Source organism: Octopus bimaculoides, chromosome 4 (genome assembly GCF_046866305.1).
Source record: "Octopus bimaculoides isolate indiv1 chromosome 4, ASM4686630v1, whole genome shotgun sequence".
In the NCBI taxonomy this organism is placed as follows: domain Eukaryota; kingdom Metazoa; phylum Mollusca; class Cephalopoda; order Octopoda; family Octopodidae; genus Octopus; species Octopus bimaculoides.
Genome location: NC_142931.1, coordinates 59,646,659 through 59,670,125, shown reverse-complemented (window position 1 = coordinate 59,670,125; position 23,467 = coordinate 59,646,659). Strand labels below are relative to the sequence as shown.

The 23,467-nt window shown below is 33.3% G+C and overlaps 1 long non-coding RNA gene across 2 annotated transcripts in view; it reads left to right on the top strand.

Annotated features, from left to right (window-relative positions):
• The window catches only part of LOC149136066 (uncharacterized), a 238,785-nt gene that overhangs the window by 80,429 nt on the left and 134,889 nt on the right, over positions 1-23,467 (top strand). Inside the window, exon 1 of one of the 2 annotated variants that reach the window (XR_016241523.1) lies at positions 1,597-1,657. The exons of the other annotated variant lie outside the window; for it this stretch is intronic. This is a non-coding gene — a long non-coding RNA (uncharacterized LOC149136066). Of the gene's footprint in view, positions 1-1,596; positions 1,658-23,467 lie in introns of those variants that run through there. 2 annotated transcript variants of the gene reach the window in all.

The window sequence follows — 23,467 nt, the reverse complement described above, 5'->3', positions numbered from 1 at the left end:
ACATACAGAGAGCACGATTTATTTTGAAGGGTTTAGGGTTAGGGTTAGGCTTAGGGTTAGAGTTAGGGTTAGGCTTAGGCTTAGGCTTAGGCTTAGGGTTTGTGTTTTACGGTTTCAGTTAGGGAATTCCATCCCTAACCATAACCCTAACCCTGACAGTAAAACCCTAACCCTAACACCGTAGTGAAGATCGTGCAGGTGTTACGGAAAAGGCTGATCTTTGGTAAAGATCGCCAAAGACACTTTTTACGGAAAAGGCCGATATTTAGGACTCGTACCATAAGATCGCCAAATTATCAGTCATGTACTTGGTTCAATATAATTATCTATTCCCCTCCCCACAAATTTATGGCCATGTGCTTATATGAGAAAATTATTATAACTATAATTACAAGTATTTCTACATTCATAGTGCTATATCTACTTCAGGTCACTTGAAATGCTTAAAGTATGAACATATGCAGGCTGAGAGACCAGCTGGCACACAGACAAAAACAAACCGACTCATATACACACACCTGTGTATGTATATTTATATATATGTATGTATATATATATATATATATATATATATATATGTGTGTGTGTGTGTGTGTGTGTATTGATTTATGAGTTTGAAAACTAATTACTACTTTTTCAAATCTCTAATTAGACTTCATTTTAAGCACTTGATAATTCCTACCATTTAAAAACCATATCCGATTCTATTGCCTGATTTCTTATTGAATGTTGGATTCTGTCTCTGTACATGAAGAAGATAGGATATTTAATTGATTCTGACAATTCTTTTCACTTTAGTTGCCTTCAGTGCTTACACGCAGGAGTTACTATATGATGTAATATTACATTTTCAATGAAAATGACACATTAATGCATTCGTTCTTCATCTTTTAGTTTTACAATTTTCAGATGATTTTTTTTTTGTTATTACAATTTTATTTTTTGACTAACATTATGCATTATTTTTTATTTCTAAAATATGTTTTTAGTTGATTATATTTCCTTTGACTATTTCCTATGAAAATTGTAATAGTTTCATCAAATTTTAAACATTTGCAATTATTGGTTTTCAATGGATTATATATAAAGTTATTTTCTATCTGTTTAATTTGAATTAATCAAATCTGCAAATTTTAAATCTAAATGTGCTTCAGTTAAAATCTCAGCAGCAGCTTTCCCCACCCACCCTTTTTTTTTTCTCAGTTCTTTATACATTTTGTTTTAGTTTTATTTTATGCATCATTGCAGCATTATGCAATTTTGACCTTATTGAAAAGAATATTTCTACTGAGTGCAAATATTTGCCTCATTATGTAAGATTTGTGACAAATACAGACAAAAAATATGCCATTAAATCTAAATATTGAAAAATGAAAAATAATTATAAGAAAAATAAGGAGGCAAATTATAGTCCTTTTATGTTGCTTTACTGTCAGTTTTATTTTATTGAGTGGCTGCTTGTGATTAGTAACAAATATTGTAAAACATAATGATGCAGTATGTGAGTGAACAAAGTTTATCAGAATGTAAATAGAATGTACTCTAATATAAAAACACTTGAATAATTCTTTCTTTTTTTATTTTCTCTTTTCTTCCAGGTGAGTATCAGAACTTGTTTTGTTGAATTCTTTGATTCTGGAAAGATAACTATACTGTTGTAAGTAGAAAGTTTTATTCTTGATCTTGAAGAAGTAAAAAGATAGAAGAGAGAGAAGAAATCCTTAATCTTGTGAAAAAGTTGAAAATATCTGAAATTGCTTATACATACATACATACATACATACATACACACACACACACACACACACATACATACATACATACATACATACATACATATGTACGTATGTACATACTTACATGGATACATACACAGAATGTCTCAACAATATGTATACATAAATACATACATACATACATACATACGTACATATGTACGTACATGCATACATACATACATACATACATTACAGACAGACAGACAGAGTGACAGAAGCAGTATTAATACCAAAAGATAAATATTCACCACTTAAAAGTGGATGTTGCATTAGCACACACAAATACTGAAATATTTACCAAGAGAGTAAAATCTAATATGGTTATTTGGTGCATAAAAGCACATCATAGCTCTCACCAGCAACAGACAGCTATCACTACTTCTACTGCATGGTGATTGTCTGCTGCTGACAATGGCTATGATGAGCATTTATGTAGCATAAAACAATATGAGAATTTTCTCTCTTGGTAAATATTGCAGTATTTGTGTGTTCTAATGCAACATCCACTTGTAAGTGGTGAGTATTTTACCATATGTAATTACCATACCAAACAGACTATTGGATGTCGTCATGCATTGCTGGTTATAATGTGCTTCCTTGCATTGCTGTAGCCTTTAAATGATGTCACCCTGCTGGCTAGGCAGGCAGGCAGTCATTGGTCCTGAACAGAATGCCAGTTTGTCACAGGATTACCCATTTATATATTTGAGTGAACTGGAGCAACATGAAATGAAGTGTTTTGCTCAAGAATACAATTCACTACCAGTTCCAGTAATTGAAATTACAGTCTTGCAATCATGAGTGAAATGCCCTAGTCACTAGGACATACACCTTCACATATATCGTCGTCGTCGTCGTCGTCGTCGTCGTCGTCGTCGTCATCATCATCATCATCATCCTCATACCTCTGCTTTCCATTCTGGAATGGGTTGGATGGTTTGACATGGAGCTGGCTAGCTAGGGAATTGTCCAGACTCCAATTGTCTGTTGTGGCATGGTTTCTATGTCTAGATGCCTTCCTAATGCCAATCACTTAACAGGGTGTGCTGGGTGTATTTTACATGCCACTGGCAAGAGTACATTTTACACAACACTGGTACAGGTGTGTTCATGTAGCACCAACATAGGTGCTTTTTTTATGTGGCACCAGCACCTGAAAGAACAAGCCTGTATGTGTGGAGGACAGCAATTTTACTTAGTTTGACATGTCTTATCAAGTACAGCAAATCGCCACATCTAGTCCTTTGTCATTTTCTCAGACAGGCCCAGCATTCAAAGATCCTTTCTAACAACATCGTCCCACGTCTTCCTGAGTCTATCCCTTCTACAGGTACCCTCCACAATTAGAGTTCTTTACATACTTCTTTATATAACTGTCTTCATCCATACACATCACATGATCAAACCAGCGAAATTTTCTCTCTTGCACACAACATTTGATGCCTATATATATATATATATATATATATATAAAGAGCAAGAGCAAGATAACTTGCTTACTGTGTGCATGTATACACACACACATACAGTTAGCAAATTGTGGTACTGGTGACAGAGACTAAAAAGATGATGCAGTTGATCAGTGGGCCAGTTGTAGAGTGAGTGTTACTGATTGAAAGCATGCTAACTTGTCAGCTTATTCTGTGAATGTCTTGAAGTTATGTATGTCCATGTAGTGGTATGCCATCTCAAATGATAAAGCAATAGTGCAGTGGTGTAGGAAGTGTTGGGGTTTCTTATTGCATATGTAAGTAAGGTGATAATTTAATTTGCATTTTCCTGTTTGATATTCATCAAAAAAAAAGAAAAAGAAAAAAGAAAAATTGTTAAATAGTTGATTGGCGTTGTGAAAGTAGAGTATGAGTCATCAATAACAAATGTAGACCACTCTACTGGTTAATGGAATATTCTGGAAAGTGACTGTCAATCAAAAGTATTGGCTAATGTACAGAAGATAGATAGATGGGGATGGCAGTATGAAGGAGTAGCATGTGTGTTTAGTCAGTAAATAAATAAATCCAAAGGCCTGATGCTAGTGATAGAAAGCCAAAGATGATATAGACTAAAATGATTAGATGAAATAATTAAATAACATCTCAAGTCATTATGCCTGACAAATGAGATGAAACTGCAGTTTCAGAACTAATGATGAGGGTGAGTGTGTGTGTGTGTGTGTTTATGCACACATGCATAAACATATCTCTAGCTTGCAAATATATTTTCTCATTCCTTTAAAAAATATCTGCTATTTATGTAGAGTATATCCTTTAGGGTAGTTAGTTGCACTTTCACTTTCCTCTTTTGCAGTGAAAGTATGTCTGTTTAAAACATACATTACAAAGGGAATCTGAGTATGACAAATCAGACCAATGAGAGAATCTCTACGTGATAGCTTGATCTGCTAGAAAATAGCAACCAAATTTCCTTCATATCAGCCCCTGCTGTTTTAAAATAGGAAGCATACATTATAAAATGTGGTTCTTGATATGCAAAAGACTGTCTTTGACCATTGATCTGCTGGATGAAAGTTAACTAGAAATTAAACAGACACAACAACAAACATGGCAAAATGCATAAGTAACTTAGAAAAATACATACTTTAATTAGTACCTGCTGTGTACCAGTCTTTTCTATCTTATTCTGTTCATCGGTCTATATCTTAGAATGTAGGAACACATTTTTCTGTACTTCATCTCATAAAGATCTCTCTTAAATTCCTGTAATAACCACCCAGAATACCTTCTCTTCAATATTTCCAAAGTGATCAAGACCCCTCTTGAAATATCCTGAATCTCATACTTTTTGATGTGAGATATAACAGAGGTGTTTGCTTCTACACAAAATGACAAAGTGCTCCAACTGTAGATAAGCACTGAGAAAACAAAGTTCTACCTTTGAATATTTGAAAATTCTCAGATTAAGTTCAGCAAATGAACCACCTCGTAAATTTCTATTTGTATATACTATCCCTGGAACTAATTGCTTCCTTAATCCTCCTCTCTCCATGAACTATATCCTTATGAATTTATCAACTCTGACTGATTTTTTTCCTTTCATCAATAACTTTTTATTAATCAAACTAACATTCTAGCATTAAAACTATTTACTATCATCCCTTATTTTCCAATTCCACATTCTGAACTCTCTTAACTTCAATATCCCCCATTAACTTTGCCATCTATCTTTTTTTATCATTACTTATTTAAAGAAATTGCACCATTTGTCACTTCTCATGGATAGCTCCCAATTTCAAGTGCCTCATTCACTTCATATTTCAAGATCTCAATTTTATTTTCATACTGATTAAAAACCTAATTTTTTTATGTTTGTGTCCGTAAATTAATAATTGCTTTTAGATTCGAATAATAAATATTGACATTCATAATGTAGTCTCTTTATGCTTTGGAATGTGAATATAATTGTGGCTGTCATATCAGTAAAGATGTGAATCATATTGCCACATATTGTAGTGTACTTAAACTAGATGCTTTCCAATGCATTGCTGGCTCACTCAAGTTTGTCTATTTAAATGTTGCCAATATTTGACTTGGCTTTTCATCTCTCTTGGTTCAATAAAATACTTACCAGGAATGTACTGATTTTGATACAAACATGTTTTTACATCACTGTACAAGCACACTATATAAACATGTAATGATATATTTTGTGCCAGAGCATGTATAACTGCAGTAAAAGTTTTATAGATGGATATGTTTTATAATAACAACCTCCTATCAATGCTATCATCTTTAAATGCAACTATCCAGCCATCTCTTTTCTTATCTATCCCTCTGCCTTTGTGTGTGTGTGTGTGTGTGTGTGCATCTGTGATTAATATGTATATAATGATAAATTGCAAGAGGGAAAGAGAGAGAAGGAGAGAGAGATGCAGGGTGTTTGGGTGGGGGAGTAGATATAGTTAGTGTATGTTAGAATGTAGGTAACAAACCAACACTAAAGAAATATTTTGCAAACTGGATATTACTTTGCATTAAAAGAATTTGCTTTTCCTTGTCTTTGAAGTTAAACTGGTAGAGATAAGTACAATTGATACTTTTCTTCCGTCATTTTGTTTCCGACCTGTTGTTTACTATGTTCCAGAACACTGAGATAATCTATTGCAATTAGAGAAAGGCTTCAGTTATAGTATTTTTGCTATTATAAGAAGAATATTCCATTCTTAGAAAGTAAACAGAAAGAAGACTTTGATGAAGCAAAGCTAAGACAAAATTATCATTAAAAATAGAATCCATCATTACCCATTGGAAAGACTGGTTTCTCTGCTTGGTGTTGCCATACAATGTTATCAGAAATATTACACTTTTTAGTTATTCATGATTAGACAGCCAATTTTGGTGAAAGGTTTTAGGTTCAGTAGTTTTCATTATGGTGATAATGACCTATAAATCTTCCTTACCCATGGACTTGTTTGAAGTGGAACATTTGATGATACATGCTTAAGTTTAGCCTTATGCATAGTGTTAATGAGAACCAAAAAAATATACCTTATGTAAGATTTTAACATTTGGAAATACATTTTATATTTCAAACCAAACTGATCTCTGAAAAAAATGAAGAAATTCATAAGTCATTAAATAAAACTTAAGGATCTAAGAATACATAAAATATTATTTTAGCCATGTCAAAATTTTGCATGGTAGTATTTTTTAACCTATGTATTACTGTTCAATATACATTCAATTAAATTTTGGGTTAATATATCTCTTTTTAATTGTTTCCTTTTATCAACTATTGGAACAGTTCCAATGCTTTGCTAAAATATTACAAGAGATCAAAACATTTCAAAATGTACCCTGAAATTTGTTTCATACTTTATTAACAAGTCTGTCTCTTTCAATAGATTCTATTCATATTTCAGTACATAAGAGTTGCAGTAAATGAATAGTCAAAGTGTCAAAACCAAACTCTATTCATTTAAGGCTCTAGTTCTGTCTGAAGCATTGTATTTTGAATTTGGTCAATACATTTTGTTCTTTTAAATGAAATACAGTATCATTTTGCTTTTAGAGTGGCATTTTACAACAAAATGCTCTGTGTACGAAAAGCATTTTGTTGTAAAATGCCAAACTTATCATATCCATATTTAATATAAAAATTAGATCTAGAAATATCCTTTTGTTTTTAGCTGCTTAATGTAGTGTTAAGCTGAAAATCTGTATTGGAAATCCATACAATAGGGAAACAGTCAGCATTGCATTGAAGATAATGTACTAAGATGCTCCTTTGAGTAACTAGTAGCAAGTTGTGTATAAGTGAGTTGAAGCAATGACAATGTGTGTTCATGTGGTAATATGCATTGCATTCAAGAGAGATAACAACTACTGTTTGTGACAGTGTTAGGGAATAAAACAAGAGTTTTCAGTGGATAGAGGTGATTTAAAGGAGATAGGAAATGAGTTAACTAGTTGAACTTTACATATGTATCTGTGATGCTTTCAAATATTTTTGTAAGAAGTATCAGGTGTCAAGGATATTTTCTTAATTAAAAATTAAAATGAAGCATACATGTTAAAGATCAGATGAATTTTCTGACGGAAATGAATTTTGAATATAGCACAAATGACTTTCTTACCTACAATTTCCTACTTTTTGGGTGGAAATATTGTATACTTATTAGATTTAACTATTTAATTTTAAAAATAAAGAGAAAAGACTAAATATATTTTCAAATTGAGACTAATGTCCATATCCTGAAATTTCACTATTGTCAGCAGAGGTAAAACAGCTAAGTGGTTAAGGTATTGTACCTCCAACTCATAGATCATTAGTTCAAATCTACTGTATATATCTGGTCATGTCTCTGGGAAGAACATTTTATTCTACATTATTGCAATTCATCTAGCTGTTAAGACCAAATATCACATCATCTGGGAATGTTATCTCTGATAGACTAATAGCTTATTCCTGTTCTGTTTAATTCCATGAGATTGAAGCTAAAGCAAGACACTTAAAAACCTCTGCAATATCAGCAGGCATATACATTTGCATTAATGTTGTTAGGACTGATATTTTGATTCTTTATTGTTTGATATAATAAATTCTGCATTTAATACCTATGTAAAAAAAACTTGAAATCTAATCTGACTATTGTGTAAATCAATGACATATTGTCTGAAAATCATTTGCTAACATTTCCATACCTACGAAAGAATCTTGTGAAAGTTTTAAAAATCAGTATTAAGCTTTCTAGGTTTTAATGCTCAGAATCCTAAACATTGCTATCATATAAATGATTTTTCTTTAAATCAAGAAGACTGAGTGACTGTATAGACAAGAGATTATAAAACTTCTGTCTAGTTCTATAGCTTGCTCAGTATATGTTTTTAAAGTGGTCACCACCTCTTCTTATATTTACAGTAGCATGTCTACAGTAAAGATGGTGCAACCTTGTCTGTGTAATTAAAGAAGAAGTTCTCTTCACAACTATATTGTTCTAGGTTTGATTCTGCCTCGGACAAGTGCTTCTACCACAGTCATAGTTGACTAATACTTTGTGAGTGCAATTTAGTCAACAGGAATAGGAAAAAATATATTTTATTGTATAATTCAATATTTGTTCTAGTAGTAAGAACTAATATAGCTTGAGAGTTCTTTGATTTTCACCTGATCATAACTATGGCAAGATATTAAATAGGAATTGTGTTAAGGTTAGCTATTCAGAATTTCAGTTGTTAAGCTAAATGAAAAAGACAAACAGCTGGCTAATATCAATCATGTTACTTCAGAATTCAGGAGAATTGTCCATTTGATGGTAACTGTTTAGCAAAGTTGATAATGTACTGTGCTGAATTAGAAACAAGCAACAGAGATGAACCTAAAAATATATATTGCAGCACCTGAATTGACATTCAAAGATTTATTGTTTTATGGCATTGTTTAAATTTATATGGTTCTTGTGTTTTCAATGATTTCAAAATTACCTGGTCAACTGTAGATAAGGTGCAACACTACTGGAATGGCAGCTTCAAATCCAAAATGTGGTATATTTGTTTCAGTGAAAAATTAAGAATTGTGTTTCCACGAAGTTGGAGTTTGAACAAAAGAACTGAATTATCAGCACTTTGTATCCATGAAGTTAGATATCTTTTGTATAAGTACTAGCTTCTTTGATTTCTGACGTGATTTGGAGAAAAAATGTTGATAGTGTTTGTACAATATTGTAAAATATATTCAAAACAACAGTTAATTCAAAAGAAAACAGTTTGGGATTACAGGCTGAAATAACAGAAACAAGAAATGCTGATTACAAGCAATTATGAGCCTTTTCATTTACATTGTATTGTGAAATGCTCCATATCTATGCACTGAGTTCTATAATTTAACGGTTCTTGGTGAATCAATAGGATAATAAAAAATTAAAACAAGATAGGCTTCTTCCATTCAAATTAGTGCCTTAAAGTCTCAGTATACTAGCTACTTTGTTTATATCTGTCTCACCTGCCATGTGAGAATCTTTGATATTTTGTAACACTTAACCCTAGACTGTATAAAGATAATTTTATGTTTTATTTTTTATAATATCATTTAACATAGTTTCAACCATGAAATTCTCAATGTTATTATGATTTTAAAAAAGGTTATCAACATACAAACAATTGTAGCACATGATAAAGTAGATGGTTAAGGTTTATGATCATAAATATTAAATTAGTTTAGACACTCTATAAAAGCACAGTTTCAGCAGTTCTATGTGTATGTGTCTGAGTGTTCATCCATCCATTCATTTGAAGGGCTCCTGTGTAGTTACATCGTCCAAATTTCACCCACAAATCCTTGGTCATCCTGTGGCAATGGTAGAAAACACTTGCTCAATGTACTAAGAGACAGGTTACCTTAAAGTCACTTAATTGCAAGCCAAGCTTCTTTACTACACTCTGAACAAGAAAACTAATCTGAAGTAATACTGTTATTATTTACTTTTTTATGCTTTTCTTTTTTAGTAGATACAAATCAAAATTTAGTAATGAAGAGGCTAGTTAGTTGGGATAACTTAGATAACTTAGACTGGTTTCAGCCGTTATCAGCCCAGGCCATGGCTAACTCAATAGCACCACCTGGAAAAGTCTTTTAACAGGACACCATGGACCACTCAAGCAGAGAATTGTTGTTGGCAGAGATGTATACAGGTGTAGGCATTTGTCCAGGTACTTCTTTTGAGATAACATTGAAAAGAGCAGGGCCATTTGCAGTGAAGAAATTGTGCCGCAATGTTCTTATGTGATGTGATCTTGACCTTTGTAGGGGACGCTAGAGTTAGCTGTTAAATCTTTCCTTGAATCATACACAAGTATCTTCACAAAAAGGGCATATTAGATAAAGTAGGTCTAGATAAACTGAAAAAAGAAAAGGATAGCTATAGATGGAACATCCTTGGTCATAGGTTTACTTTCTCAGAGTTAACTTGAGGGTTAAACAACATCAACATTAAAACACAGGATCAAGTACGAGTAATATACCAGGAGAAAACTGAATCAATTTTGCATTCTACTCCAAAGTTAGAAATCCTTGTTATACATTCTTTTGATTATGTACATGTTTTGAAGATATATCATTAAATATTAATTATTAAACAAACAGTGAATACCTTAAGTAAGTACAACGTCTATGAAGATTAATTTAAACTCAGTTATCTCAATGTTAGTATTAGTAATTGCTTTTGTTGCTGATTCAAATGATAGTACATCAATTGATATAGAGGCCTGGCACAATAATGACATATTCCTTCAATTGCTAGCCTAGATTTTGGAGATATTTTTATAGAGACTGCTGCATTGTTCTGTCCTCTGCAACAACCAAATATTTAATGAGATTATCAGAGAAAATATCACCCACATCAATGTCACTGTTACTCTAATCTCTCACGAACAGCTACATTGTTAAATGTGAGTAATGAATGATTTATTTCATAATGTGCACACAGACACATGCATATAAATACCATTTATTTCTGTTTACTTTTTCTTCTTTACATTGACTTTCTATGTATCTTGAAATATAAATTTCCTCTTATTTGAAGTGTTATAATTATATATCTACCTACACATGCATGCAGGCCACACACACACACATATGTACATGCACATAATTCTATTATGTATCTATATATACATGGTAAAAGTTCTGCATTAGCTTTGGCAACATCACACTTTAAATTGGTAGAGTTCTATTTGTATCTTTCTTGGTCTCTGTGATAGCCTGCTTAGGTCACATTCCTATCTCACAGAAAACATAAAAATAAGATAAACAGCTCATGGAGGATGAGGTTTCCAGCATTCTTATAACTGAAATTATTGAATGAAAGATCTATTTTTATCATATCTTTTGGAGAAGCATTTTCAATGCTGACTTCTTAAAAATGGTCAATATGATTGGAAGATTAAATTATACACATGTTATGCCAGCTCATAGAATTTCTAGATGTAATTGACTGACTCAGTTTTGCTGATATATAATGCACAAGCAGGCAAACAGACTGAGTGACACTCAAATATTATCAAAATACCTATATTTCTTCTTTATTGCTTATGCCAATGTATTAGCTTGTCTTGTAATCAAATTTTATTGATTAATTCAAATTACTGATTAAAGAATTCAATCTTAATTACCTATGTAGAATGTATCTGTAAATGTTGAGTATTTTATTATTGGTTTAACTGTCTATTTTTGAGTGAATTTCTGATAATGAGGTTGAAAATTACCTATATAAAATTACTAGCTTATTGATTTTTTTACTAAAATGTGAAGTATTTTTAGTGAGAACTCACTGAAAGATAACATTTCTTGTCTATATTATGGCTTTCCTTCCGTGCCACAGCATGAAGTTGGAACAAATTAATATTTTGGAGCAATAAATAGGAAATGCTAAGTCTGGCTATGATTTTGGTTAAATTTTAGAATTGTATTGATGTAGATATCTTCTGAAGTTCATTTAGTTAAGTAGATTGCTTTATAATTTTTTTACTCTCTTTTTTATTTTATTTTTATAATTTGCAAATGAATTTATTTTATTTCTTTTGTCAGCCTTTGTGAAGAGAAGTGAAAAAAAAGTAAAATTCTGCTAAACACAGAGTATGAATTGATGGGGGCAGATAAGATAAAGTTAATTGCTCCTTCCTCCACTACCAACTGAAAAGTTTCTGTAGCTTATAATATGAGGGGGAAAATAACAGATTTATAAAAAGCACATCAAAAGCAGTATAACTGGCAGGCTGTCTCATTATTGTGGATACATTACATGTTAGGGACTACTGGTTTACAAGACATTAGAAAGGCTACTTAGAGCAGAACTATTTGTAATAAGCACTGATAATGTGTCATTAATGAGGTACTAGCAGACTGAGCGTTAAAACACTCCTTGAGTTAAGTGCAACACTTATTCAATTTAGAGATTTTTTTATTCCTTTTTTATCCATTTACACAGTATATTTTATAACAGACATAAATCTATCTGTATAACTAAACCACCCTTATGAATAAAAGTATCTGACTGATGGCTGAGTTGTAGAGTAAATCAAGGCAACATATAACAATGCAGGTAAAAAAAATCAATGATTTTTCTAGTGTAGTCACCACCTTAATATTGATGACCCATTAGTAACTTCACTGGTTTTTATGATTTTAGTTTTACCACTGAAAAGAAAAGATTGTTAGATTGATATTAATGAATTTCTGCACCTGATTTGATTCTTTCTTTTCCTTTTTTTAATTGGTTCCTTTTCTTTAACATTGAGCACTTTTGTACCATAAATTGTTTATCAATATCATTTTCTTTTCATTCTTTTTTTCACCTATCATTTATGTATGTCCTATACCAAGAGTGTATAATCACTATTTCTGCTTTCATTTGCTTTTTCTAGCTGGGGAGGGAGAGTGCCTCATGAAGCATAATGGTTGGAAAGTTAAGTTGCTGTGCTGGCTGCACTCAGTGAGGCACCTAATTCCACTTTTACTTTATAGATGAGTGGTTAATGGTAAAAAGAACAAACACCTTTAAAAATTATTGTTCTAACCCTAGCATCTCAGCCACACCAATGTGGAAATCTCGTCTTAAACCAGTTATCCTTAAGCTTTCTAAGAGAATTATATCTGGCTAAGTTGATACAGTTCATGTCTACAATTCATAGTACATATAGGGTTTGCTTTGTATACCTAAAAGAGACAATTAGCTTAAGACCTGACTCAGTCCATGTTGCTATTGTTAATAGGTAATAGAAACATCTTGAAATACTCTTTCCTATGGCTCTTTCCATGTGGGTTACTTCAAATACATTTTCCTACTACATGTGACATGCAGTAACTATAATTAATGTATATATTGTTAATTACAGTATTAAGATAAAATCTTCTCATAGGTTGGCCCAGAAAAAGCAATTTGGAAACAAGTCTAATGTATGATTAAATGTCTAAATCTCTTAGATGAATTGCTGCTAATAAGATTATAATCTTATCAATCCAATTTATTTTTCTCTGAATCACTATTTAAAGATCTAAGTGTTCAGCAATGCTCTCCTGATCCAATGGGTTACATGGTGATGCTTTCACAATGCTCAATCCTACAATAATTTAGACATCCAATTTGCTCTATTTAATTAAGAAAATACACGTAGCATAATGACACAGAAAAACAAGAGCTTTGTATTTAACACCTGTACCATTATCACTTCTTTGTCAGATATGAATAGATAAAGAAAGAAAGAAAGAACAAAATTTGAGGCCCAAGTGTATTTTTCTAATTCTTTGAGAGAAACTTAAGCAAAGAAATGATAAATATTATCACTGAGAGCAAATGTTTTATGTACTGGGAATATTGTAAACAGTTTTCAAAGTACAGAACATTACATAAAAAGTATGATAATGTGCCATTTTATGTGTTAGTCACTCAAACGTTACATAATATTCTGACTTAGAAATGTTATTTGGTGCCTTGTTGCCCTCAGAAACTGTTTCCTTATATTTACTAATTCACTGTGTCCGTGTTCTTGGCAGATTAAGACTACACTTTATTGTCTACATAGTTCACAGGGCAAAGTCTTCTGTCAGCATGATTCTTCCTTGGCATGTCTCTAACATTGAATAACCCATTTTTAAAGACTTATATGAATACATGTGTGTATGCAGACACATACACACACACTTACATGCACACCTATTAGTTAATCATATATCAATGTGTTTCCATAGATAAGCATGGTTGTCCCTGTAACATCTTGCCAAAACATAAAAAAAAGGAGAGAGAGAGAGAGAGAGAGGGCAGTCACTTGTCAGTTAACTAACTCATCTGTTTATATATCTGAAATACTATTGAGAATGACTACTGCAATAGTTTTATTTTCAAACAAAGTGAATTTGTTTGTTAGATATTCCTTTTACTGTCACACCACTGTTGATTTGCGCTAACTAAACTGTCATACAAGCTTCCTTTTTACTTCATCAAAAATTCTCTTGTACCTATCAGACTTTTCAGTTTAGTACTGCAGAACATTCTCCTTGTCATTCGTTTCTCATATCCTGTTCTCCTCTCTCAAATTCACAAAATTCTTTTATATCTGAACACACTAGCCTATTTACAGATTTTACATTTACTCTCATCTTATAATCACTCCCTTTACTCTGTGGCACTAGTTTATTTCACAGTGCTTTATATGTGTGAGAAACTGAGCCCACACTCCCTCTCTCTCCTGTCTCTCTCATTGTGTGTGCATATATATGTATAAGCATGCATGTGAATTGCAAGAGAGTGTGTGGTGTGTGTCATACATATATATTAGTATGTGCTTGCATATGTGCTTTATATATACACACACACACACACACACACACACACACACACACACACACACACACACACACACACACACACACACACACACATATATATATATATATATATATATATATATACCTTTATGTATGTGTCATTTAAACAGGGCTTTTATTCAATTGGTAGGAAATCAGAATCCTCAAGACTTTTGGATCCTAATTTTAAGTTTGAATACTGATGACTAAAATAAAATGCTTACAATTGGGTGGGGATGACATAATTATTTGGAGTATATGATCATATTGCATGTGAGCTGAATGTACAAGGTATGCCTATGCATTGTTAAAAAAACAACTAAGGGCTTTCAATATGTGCAATAATTGTAAATTGAAAACTTGCTATATGTGATTTACCTTCATATTCTAATGATTTCCACCATTTGTCAGCTGAGTAATAGCTGATCAACCAGCCAACCAACTATTGCTTGCTATACACTTTATATTACCTTCAACTGAATCCCCTTAGGGCCTTTGGTTGTGTGCATATTGATTGGAGTGGTACAACTGAGATGATGTAGGATATAATTGTTGGCTTTCAATGTTGGTATTTCAAATGTTTCAGATGTTTCTCATTGCTCAGAATTTCTTTTGCTAACATCATCAATCATCAGTATATTAATTCTTTTACTCTGATATGAAACAACAGATCTACTAATAGAACTATTAAGCTTGTAATCCACTGCAAGCTTTTCATTGTGTATTTAGAAAGCACACTTAGATGTACATGTCTTGGTTCATCAAGCTGTTGAGAATAACTACCTGACCCACTTTGAAATGGACCAGCATCATATCAAAGGCAGGTTTATCTTTCATCTGCTTAATGCTATGAAAAATGAAGATGAATACAGTTCCTTAAAGCTTCTTTGGATCTGGCATCTCTTTACATTCTGAGTTTAAATGTTGCTGAGATCAACTCTGCCTTTTGGGATCAGTAAAACAAATACCAGCTGAGCACTGGAGTCAATGTAATCAACTTCACCTTCCCTTCAAAAAATTGTGAATCTAATGCTAAAATAGAAATATTTTTATTTGCTTTCTCTAATAGTCACAACATATGAAGACAAGCAAAGCAAATAGCTAAACGCAATCCAGAACTTTCTGAAATCAAACAAATAACTCAGCCACTTTTACTGTTAAAGACCTAAATTTTTACCCAGCTATTGCTTCACTATCCATTCACTCATAATGTGTGTGGATTGCTTTGTTTACTACATTTAGAGCTCTTACCCCTGCTCCCTGCTGGCGACAAAGGGACTCTCACTCAGAGTAAAAGGCAGACTGTATGACGCATGCGTACGAACAACCATGCTACATGGCAGTGAAACATGGGCTGTAACTGCTGAGGACATACGTAAGCTCGCAAGGAATGAAGCCAGTATGCTCCGTTGGATGTGTAATGTCAATGTGAATACCCGTCAGAGTGTAAGTATCTTGAGAGAAAAGCTGAACATTAGAAGCATCAGTTGTGGCGTGCAAGAGAGACGATTGCGCTGGTATGGACATGTGGTGAGAATGGAGGAGGATAGCTGCGTGAAAAAGTGCCACACCCTAACAGTTGAGGGAACCCGTGGAAGAGGTAGGCCCAGGAAGACCTGGGCTGAGGTGGTGAGGCAAGACCTTCGTACATTGGGCCTCACCGAGGCGATGACTACTGACCGAGACCTTTGGAAATGTGCTGTGCGTGAGAAGACCCGGCAAGCCAAGTGAGATCGTTGCCAGTGCCCCTGGACTGGTTCTTGTGCGGGTGGCACATGAGATGCACCATTTTGAGCGTGGCCGTTGCCAGTACCGCCTGACTGGCTCCTGTAGGATTTTCGAGCGAGATCGCTGCCAGTGCCCCTGGACTGGCTTGTGCGGGTGGCACATAAAAGACACCATTTCGAGCGTGGCCGTTTTCGTGCGGGTGACACGTAAAAGCACCCACTACACTCTCTGAGTGGTTGGCGTTAGGAAGGGCATCCAGCTGTAGAAACTCTGCCAAATCAGACTGGAGCCTGGTGTTGCCATCCGGTTTCACCAGTCCTCAGTCAAATCGTCCAACCCATGCTAGCATGGAAAGCGGACGTTAAACGATGATGATGATGATGATGATGATGATTTGATGTACAGTGAACTTAAATACGTAAATGAATATGTTTTTGTGTAATTATTGTTTTAGTTTCTACTGATTTATTTTCTATAAATTCAGTAAATATAAGCGCTAAATTACTATGATCACTCATCTGACTTTGATGTTTAAAGAAAAGAAAATCAATCACCCTATGCTCAGAGCTAAGGAAAATAAATGATAACTGGTAATAAATCAGGTTTTTGCTATCATTTGCTCTTCTTCAGTATATCACTTCTTAATGATTGATGGACAATGGGCTAGCATCATGAAATAAAATTTATTAAAGATATGGATTATTTAAGGTAGATTCTTTTGGTTTATGTAAACATTTATTTAAGTAGAAGGCGTGTTTAAGTCTCAAATACTGAAGTAAAATCTTTGAAGTATTTTTTAACATTGCACAAAACCAAAAATGTTAGTGGTTGGATTGTAATCCATGTAATAAACACTTGTGCAGGACTAATACTTCTTTTATTGACCTCAAGAATGTGAAAGGCAAAATCGACCCATGCCTGTTTTGAACTCAATATGTAAAGGAAAGAACATAACAAAACAGTTCAATAAAAACATTGCTTTGCAATATTTGCACTGGCTTCTTACCCCCAGAGTTCAAATCCCATCATGAATGACTTTGCCGTTCATTTTTCTGGGATCAATAAAATAAAGTACCGGTCCAGTACTGAGGTTGAGGACATCAATTAAACCTTTTCCCCCAACACTGCTGGCTTTCTGCCTAAATTAGAATCCATTTTACTGCTTTTGCCTTTCTTCAACCTTAATGATAATTTCTAATAAAGACACAAGGCCTGACATTTTGGGTGGCTAGTCAATTGGATCAACCCTAGTACTTTACTACCTTTTTTATCAACATCAAAAGGATGAAAGGTAAAATCGACTTTGGCAAAACTTGAACTCAGAATGTAATGCAGGAAGAAATACCACAAGGCATTTTGCCCGGCTTGCTAACATTTCTGCCAGCTTGCCACCTTGTTGTTGTTGTCATTGTCGTTGGTAGCAGTGGCAGCAGTGGTGGCGTCTTCTTCTTCATCAGCCACAAAGCCTGAAATTTTGGGGTAGAAGGCTAGTCAGTTACTCTGACCCCAGTACTCAACAGTTACTTATTTTATCAACTCAGAAAGGATGAAAGGCAAAGTTGACTTCGGTAGTATTTAAACTCAGAACTGATGAAATGCTATTATGCATTTTCTTTGGCATGCTAACAATTCTGCCAGTTTGCCACCTTAATAATAACAACAATCTCTATATAGACACAAACATGGCTGTGTGGTAAGAAGCTTGCTTCCCAACCACATGGTTCCAGGTTCAGTCCCACTGTGTGGCACCTTGGGCAAGTGTCTTCTGCTATAGCCATGGGCAGCCAAAACCTTGTGCATTGTTTTGGTAGATGGAAATTGACAGAAGCCTGTCATATATATATATATATATATATATATATATATAAATGCAAGTAATTAGAAAACAGGGAAAACCTCAGATTAACAAACACATTGGTTGGACCACATTTATAGCTTATTTTTTAATACAAAGCATGACATAACAAAATAGGTGATGTAACATATCTTTCGGCCATTTCTGATCGGTTACCAAAATGGTGTCCATAAATAAGGGTGAGAATAAAGTTCTTCATCTTCATAGGGCATACAAATTAAGGCAACGGAGCTTCATCAGAGTAAAAAACAAGAGCATACAATATAAACAAAGGGAAGAAGAAAAAGGAAAGAAAACATGGCCTAGACAAATAGTCTAGAAGCCCAATATGTTAAGAGCATAAAATTTACCATCAAGGGACTACAGGGTCCATAGGTAAAAGAGTGAGCTAGTAATTGTCTAGGTAATACTACAATTTATTAATGAGTAAGTGCAATTTGAAGGGGGTGGTCAGGATGTTTATAAAAAGAAGTTATCAAGGAACTATATATAAGGAAAATACTAACATAATTATCAAAGTGTGATACCTATGCTAATGGAGTAAACTCAAGTAAAAATAAGCAATTATCATAGGGTGCTTAAGAAAAATTTACTCACAGAAATTACTACTGAGAGTCCCACCTATATATATATATATATAGGATATACCTTTTGTAATGAGATAAAAAAAACCAAAGTTGTGTATAATATAGAACATTTATAAATCGAATGTCTTACATCTGTTTCCAGGATATTTATTATATCCCTTCATCGGAGACCATGTGAGAGGATGATTAAACAATATTGCTTAATCATACTCTCACACCATCTCCAATGAAAGGATATAATAAATATCCTGGAAACAGCTATAAGACATTCGATTTATAAATGTTCTATATTATACACGGCCTTGGTCTTTTATCTCATTACAAAAAGTATATCTTATATTCACACACTGATATATGACCTATGTTGGACCCCTTATTCGCATAACCACCGAACCTGGAGCTTAACTGTGGTCTATCTATAGCACTTACTCAGCATTACCTGAAACCTCTAGGTCTAATTGACACCACTATCGCTCATAACCTATATATATATATATATATATATATATATATATATATATATATATATATATATATATATATGTATATAAAATTTATTAATGAGGGTAGAAATTGATATTGATCAATTAAAACCAGTGGTCTAGCATATTAAAAAAATCCGATGATTAAAATCATATTACATACAAGAATAAGAGGAATGACCAGCAAATGTGGATTCCTGAATGCTAGAAATAGATGCCGAATCATCCAACCACGAAAAAGTATGTTCTCAGTAAAAAAAAATCAGTGACACAACAGACTGTAAACGAGTAAGACAAATGAAAAAATACTGAAATAAAAAACGATTAATTTACGTACCATGGTTTCACCTGTTAAAATTTACATAAGTAAATATCTGCAGGCTCATCAGCGTAAATCTGTCTCTTTCAGAGTGCAACACACCGAGCTAGACACAAGCCATCCACCCGTAGGTGAACAGTATATATATATATATATATATATATACTGGGTGCAGTGAATAAATTGTCGTCTAAATTATGCAAAAACTGAAAATAACACTGACATCTCGTTTCAACGGATATATTTACCAAAATAACATTAAAATATCTTGAAATACTAAAGGGTAAATTTATTCAATATAATCGCCATTGGCTTCAACCACGGCTTCCAGGCAACTTCAGAATCTTCTGCAACTCTTCAGGTCGGTTTCCTTGCTTAAGCTGATGACTGCTGCCATAATCCTTGCCTTCAGTTCATCTTTGGTGTTACAAGGAGTTTTGTTTGGTCTCTCACTCAACTGCACCCCACACATAATAATCAAGGGGATTACAACCTGGAGAGTTAGGTAGCCAGATATTAGGGGTGATGTGGTCACAGAAATTGTCTGACAGCCATGACTGGGTTATCCTGCTATGTCCCTGGCAATGGACCTGGAGGGATCGTTGTCAATCATGGCCTGGATCTCACAAATTCAGGAGTTTTTTTCTCATCAGAACAATTAGAGTAAGTTTTCCAAGCTGCTGTATCTTTGTAATCACCATTAGACTCATCCAACTCTTTCTGAATCCTCTGCACTGTCCTCAGATTGATACCCAAACACTCTGAGATATTTTCAATGGAGTAGATTGCAATTATGTTGACAAAATGTTTTAAAATAATTACATGTCTTCATTGTTTTCAAGTCAAACGTTTGGCTCATGCAGCATATTCGAGCTCTTGATTCGCAAGAAGTAGTTGAAGACCTGATCAACACACAACAGATAGTAAACCTACTTTTGTCATAGTAAGGATTTGTGTTTTACTTAATTTCATTTTAAAGTCATAAATATATTTTACTTTTGAAAATTAGTATTTATTTCATCATTTTGTATAAACACCAAGACATTCAGTAAAAGTTAAATCATAATCATTTTATTTGTGCCTTATTTCCTAATATTACTCATAGTGGCAAAAATATACTTTCAGAGTTACCTTTGTCTGAGAGGTAACATGCTAGTAATAATGATAATCCTTTCAGCTATAGGAACAAAGTCTGAAATTTTGTGTGAGGAGGCTAGTCCTTTATATCGACCCCCAATGGTCAACTGGTATTTTATTGATACGAAAGGCAAAGTTAACCTTGATGGGATTTGAGCTCATCTGGTAATAATAATAATGGTTTGAAATTTTCACACAAGGCCAGTAATTATTGGGTTAGGGGGTCAGTCAATTACATCAACCCCGGTGCTTGACTGCTATTTATTTTATCAACCCCAAAAGGATGAAAGGCAAAGTCAACCTCAGCAAAAGTTGAAAGAAGAACATAATGATGGATGAAATGCTACTAAGTATTTTGTTGGTGCACTAATGATTCTGCTAGATTACCACTCACTGTTACTAATAATAATAACGATAATAACAATACTAAATATTGTACTTTTTTTCTCATTAGGATATGTAGATTACCTTTTTATGAACCTCCACAGTTAACTTACAAGGCTTTCCTAGTTTCCGTAGTATTAAGAATATGATAGAAGAATCATTCCATGAGTAAGTTATCAGTTTATTGCAGACAACTTGTTCTATGAACAGAATTGACTTAGCACTGTAGGCCAACTATACTCTCATCAATTTTACAATGCTGCTACTACATAAATATGTTTGCTTTGAATTGCTCCTACCCAGAAACTGTGTTTGTCTCTTCCCTCCTTCCTCACATTCTCTGGGCTTTTGCCCTTCATCTCTTGACTAAATTGTAGAAAAAGAAAATCAAAAACAAGCTTATGGCCAAATCAATGATTATCAATTAGATATCAAAATAACTAATTTATATTTATATTTATTGAAGCTGATGATTCACTTCTCACTACAGAATGAATCACCAACTTCAAATGAATAAACCCTATATGTATTGAATACTCTTTCTTCTATTTGTGCATCAAAAAGTGTATGTGAGTGTTTTTAGTATAATATTTGATAAATGATACCAAAAATACAGCATTCAGTGCAAAATCAAGGAGTAATGTATTTATGCTTGAAATGCAATATGAGTAAAAATACCTGACTATAAAAAGTTTCATGCTAAACACTCATTCAGATCCAGTATCTCAATGTGTTTAGAAATACTATGGAAAAATGTATATATAAATGCTTCTGTTTCTGTTAAGGTGATAAACTCTTAATAGATGTGAATTATGTCTCCTTGATTGACTCGAATGTTATTTTAGAGATGTTGGGGGTGGGTATATATTGTTAAAAATTGAGGAAGAACAAATATGTTATGTAGAATTAAGGAAAGATTGATATATCATCAATATTGGAGGAAGAACATAATGGGTAAGGGAAAGGTGAATGTTAAGAGAAAAATTAAAGCCAAAAAAGAGGAGAGATAGAAAACATAGTAGATTCAAGATGAAAAAGTCTTAATATGAAACAATTTCACATGTCTGTGCATATGTGTAGATTTTGTCTGATGATGGAGTTTCCTAATTTTATAACAGGTGCTTTTTGAAGTATCTGCATTTCCAAAATATCTCTGATCTATGGCTTACATGAGTCTTGACTCCATGGGGTTTTAAATTTTTTTTATCTTCTCTGTTTCACATGGACTACATTTTACTTGCTTCCATTTTTGTATGGAAATTGGAAATGTTTATTCAAATTCTTTTTTCATAATATTTCTAAACATATATAGACACAAAGTCTGAATAAAAGGTCCAGCGTAAAATCTTTGGCAGCCAATATTTTTACTCATTGATATATATATATGTGTGTGTGTGTGTGTGTGTGTGTGTGTGTGTGTGTGTATGTATATATACAAAGCGAAGGAGAAAATTTTGAAAATAAGAAATTGCTCATGAAAGGTTCAACTTGTAGTTTTATCAGTATGTAAGCATGTTGTCTTTGAGAGGTACCAAATTATCTTGTTGTTAACAACTTCTTGGTGGGATGCTACATAGTGTTGTTAGTACCATGATTTTCCACAAAGCATACATTTTCAAATATGATATTTTACTCCTGTTAAATCAAACATTCTACTCCCCTTTGCAATGCTATTTGGAATTTTATTTATTAATTTTTTTTTTTCTTAACCTGAAATGATAAATATTATTTTGAATAGAAGTAGGCAAAAAAATAACTTTGAAGAAACCGAATCATCAAGAGCATCTCTGTCACTACAACCTCCTCCTCATCCCTTCAACATATTGACAAGCACAAAAAGAAAAAGAAGCCGAATCAAGAAGGAAAAGAAGATAAACTTGCGGAAGCAGAAGTGGGGGAAGTGAGAGAAGGAAGAACAAGACTTTAATTTTAAATATTTATAGTTGTATTGCTTAATAGTGAACAGTTGAGTTCATGTCTACAAGTATATCATCACATGTAGGAGAAATGTTGCATATTTTCTTTTCTGATTCCTTGTTGTTTACATATACTTCTTAGCATCAATGAATCCATTGATATGCTGGCCAGAATAGTTTGTTTATTACTGTGAAAAGAACAGTAGTAGAATGAGTAGAAAATCAGACTAAATGCTATGTATTAATTTTACTTTGAACCATCTGTGGTTTGAGTTCAAATCCAATCAAAGTCACTTTCATTCATTTCTCCAGAGTGATGTATTGCATTAATCTAATCAACTATTCATCTTCATGAAATTTTGTAGTCTTTATCTATTCCACAAATCCTTACTATGACAAAAGTAGGTTTACTATCTGTTGTGTGTTGATCAGGTCTTCAACTACTTCTTGCGAATTAAGAGCTCA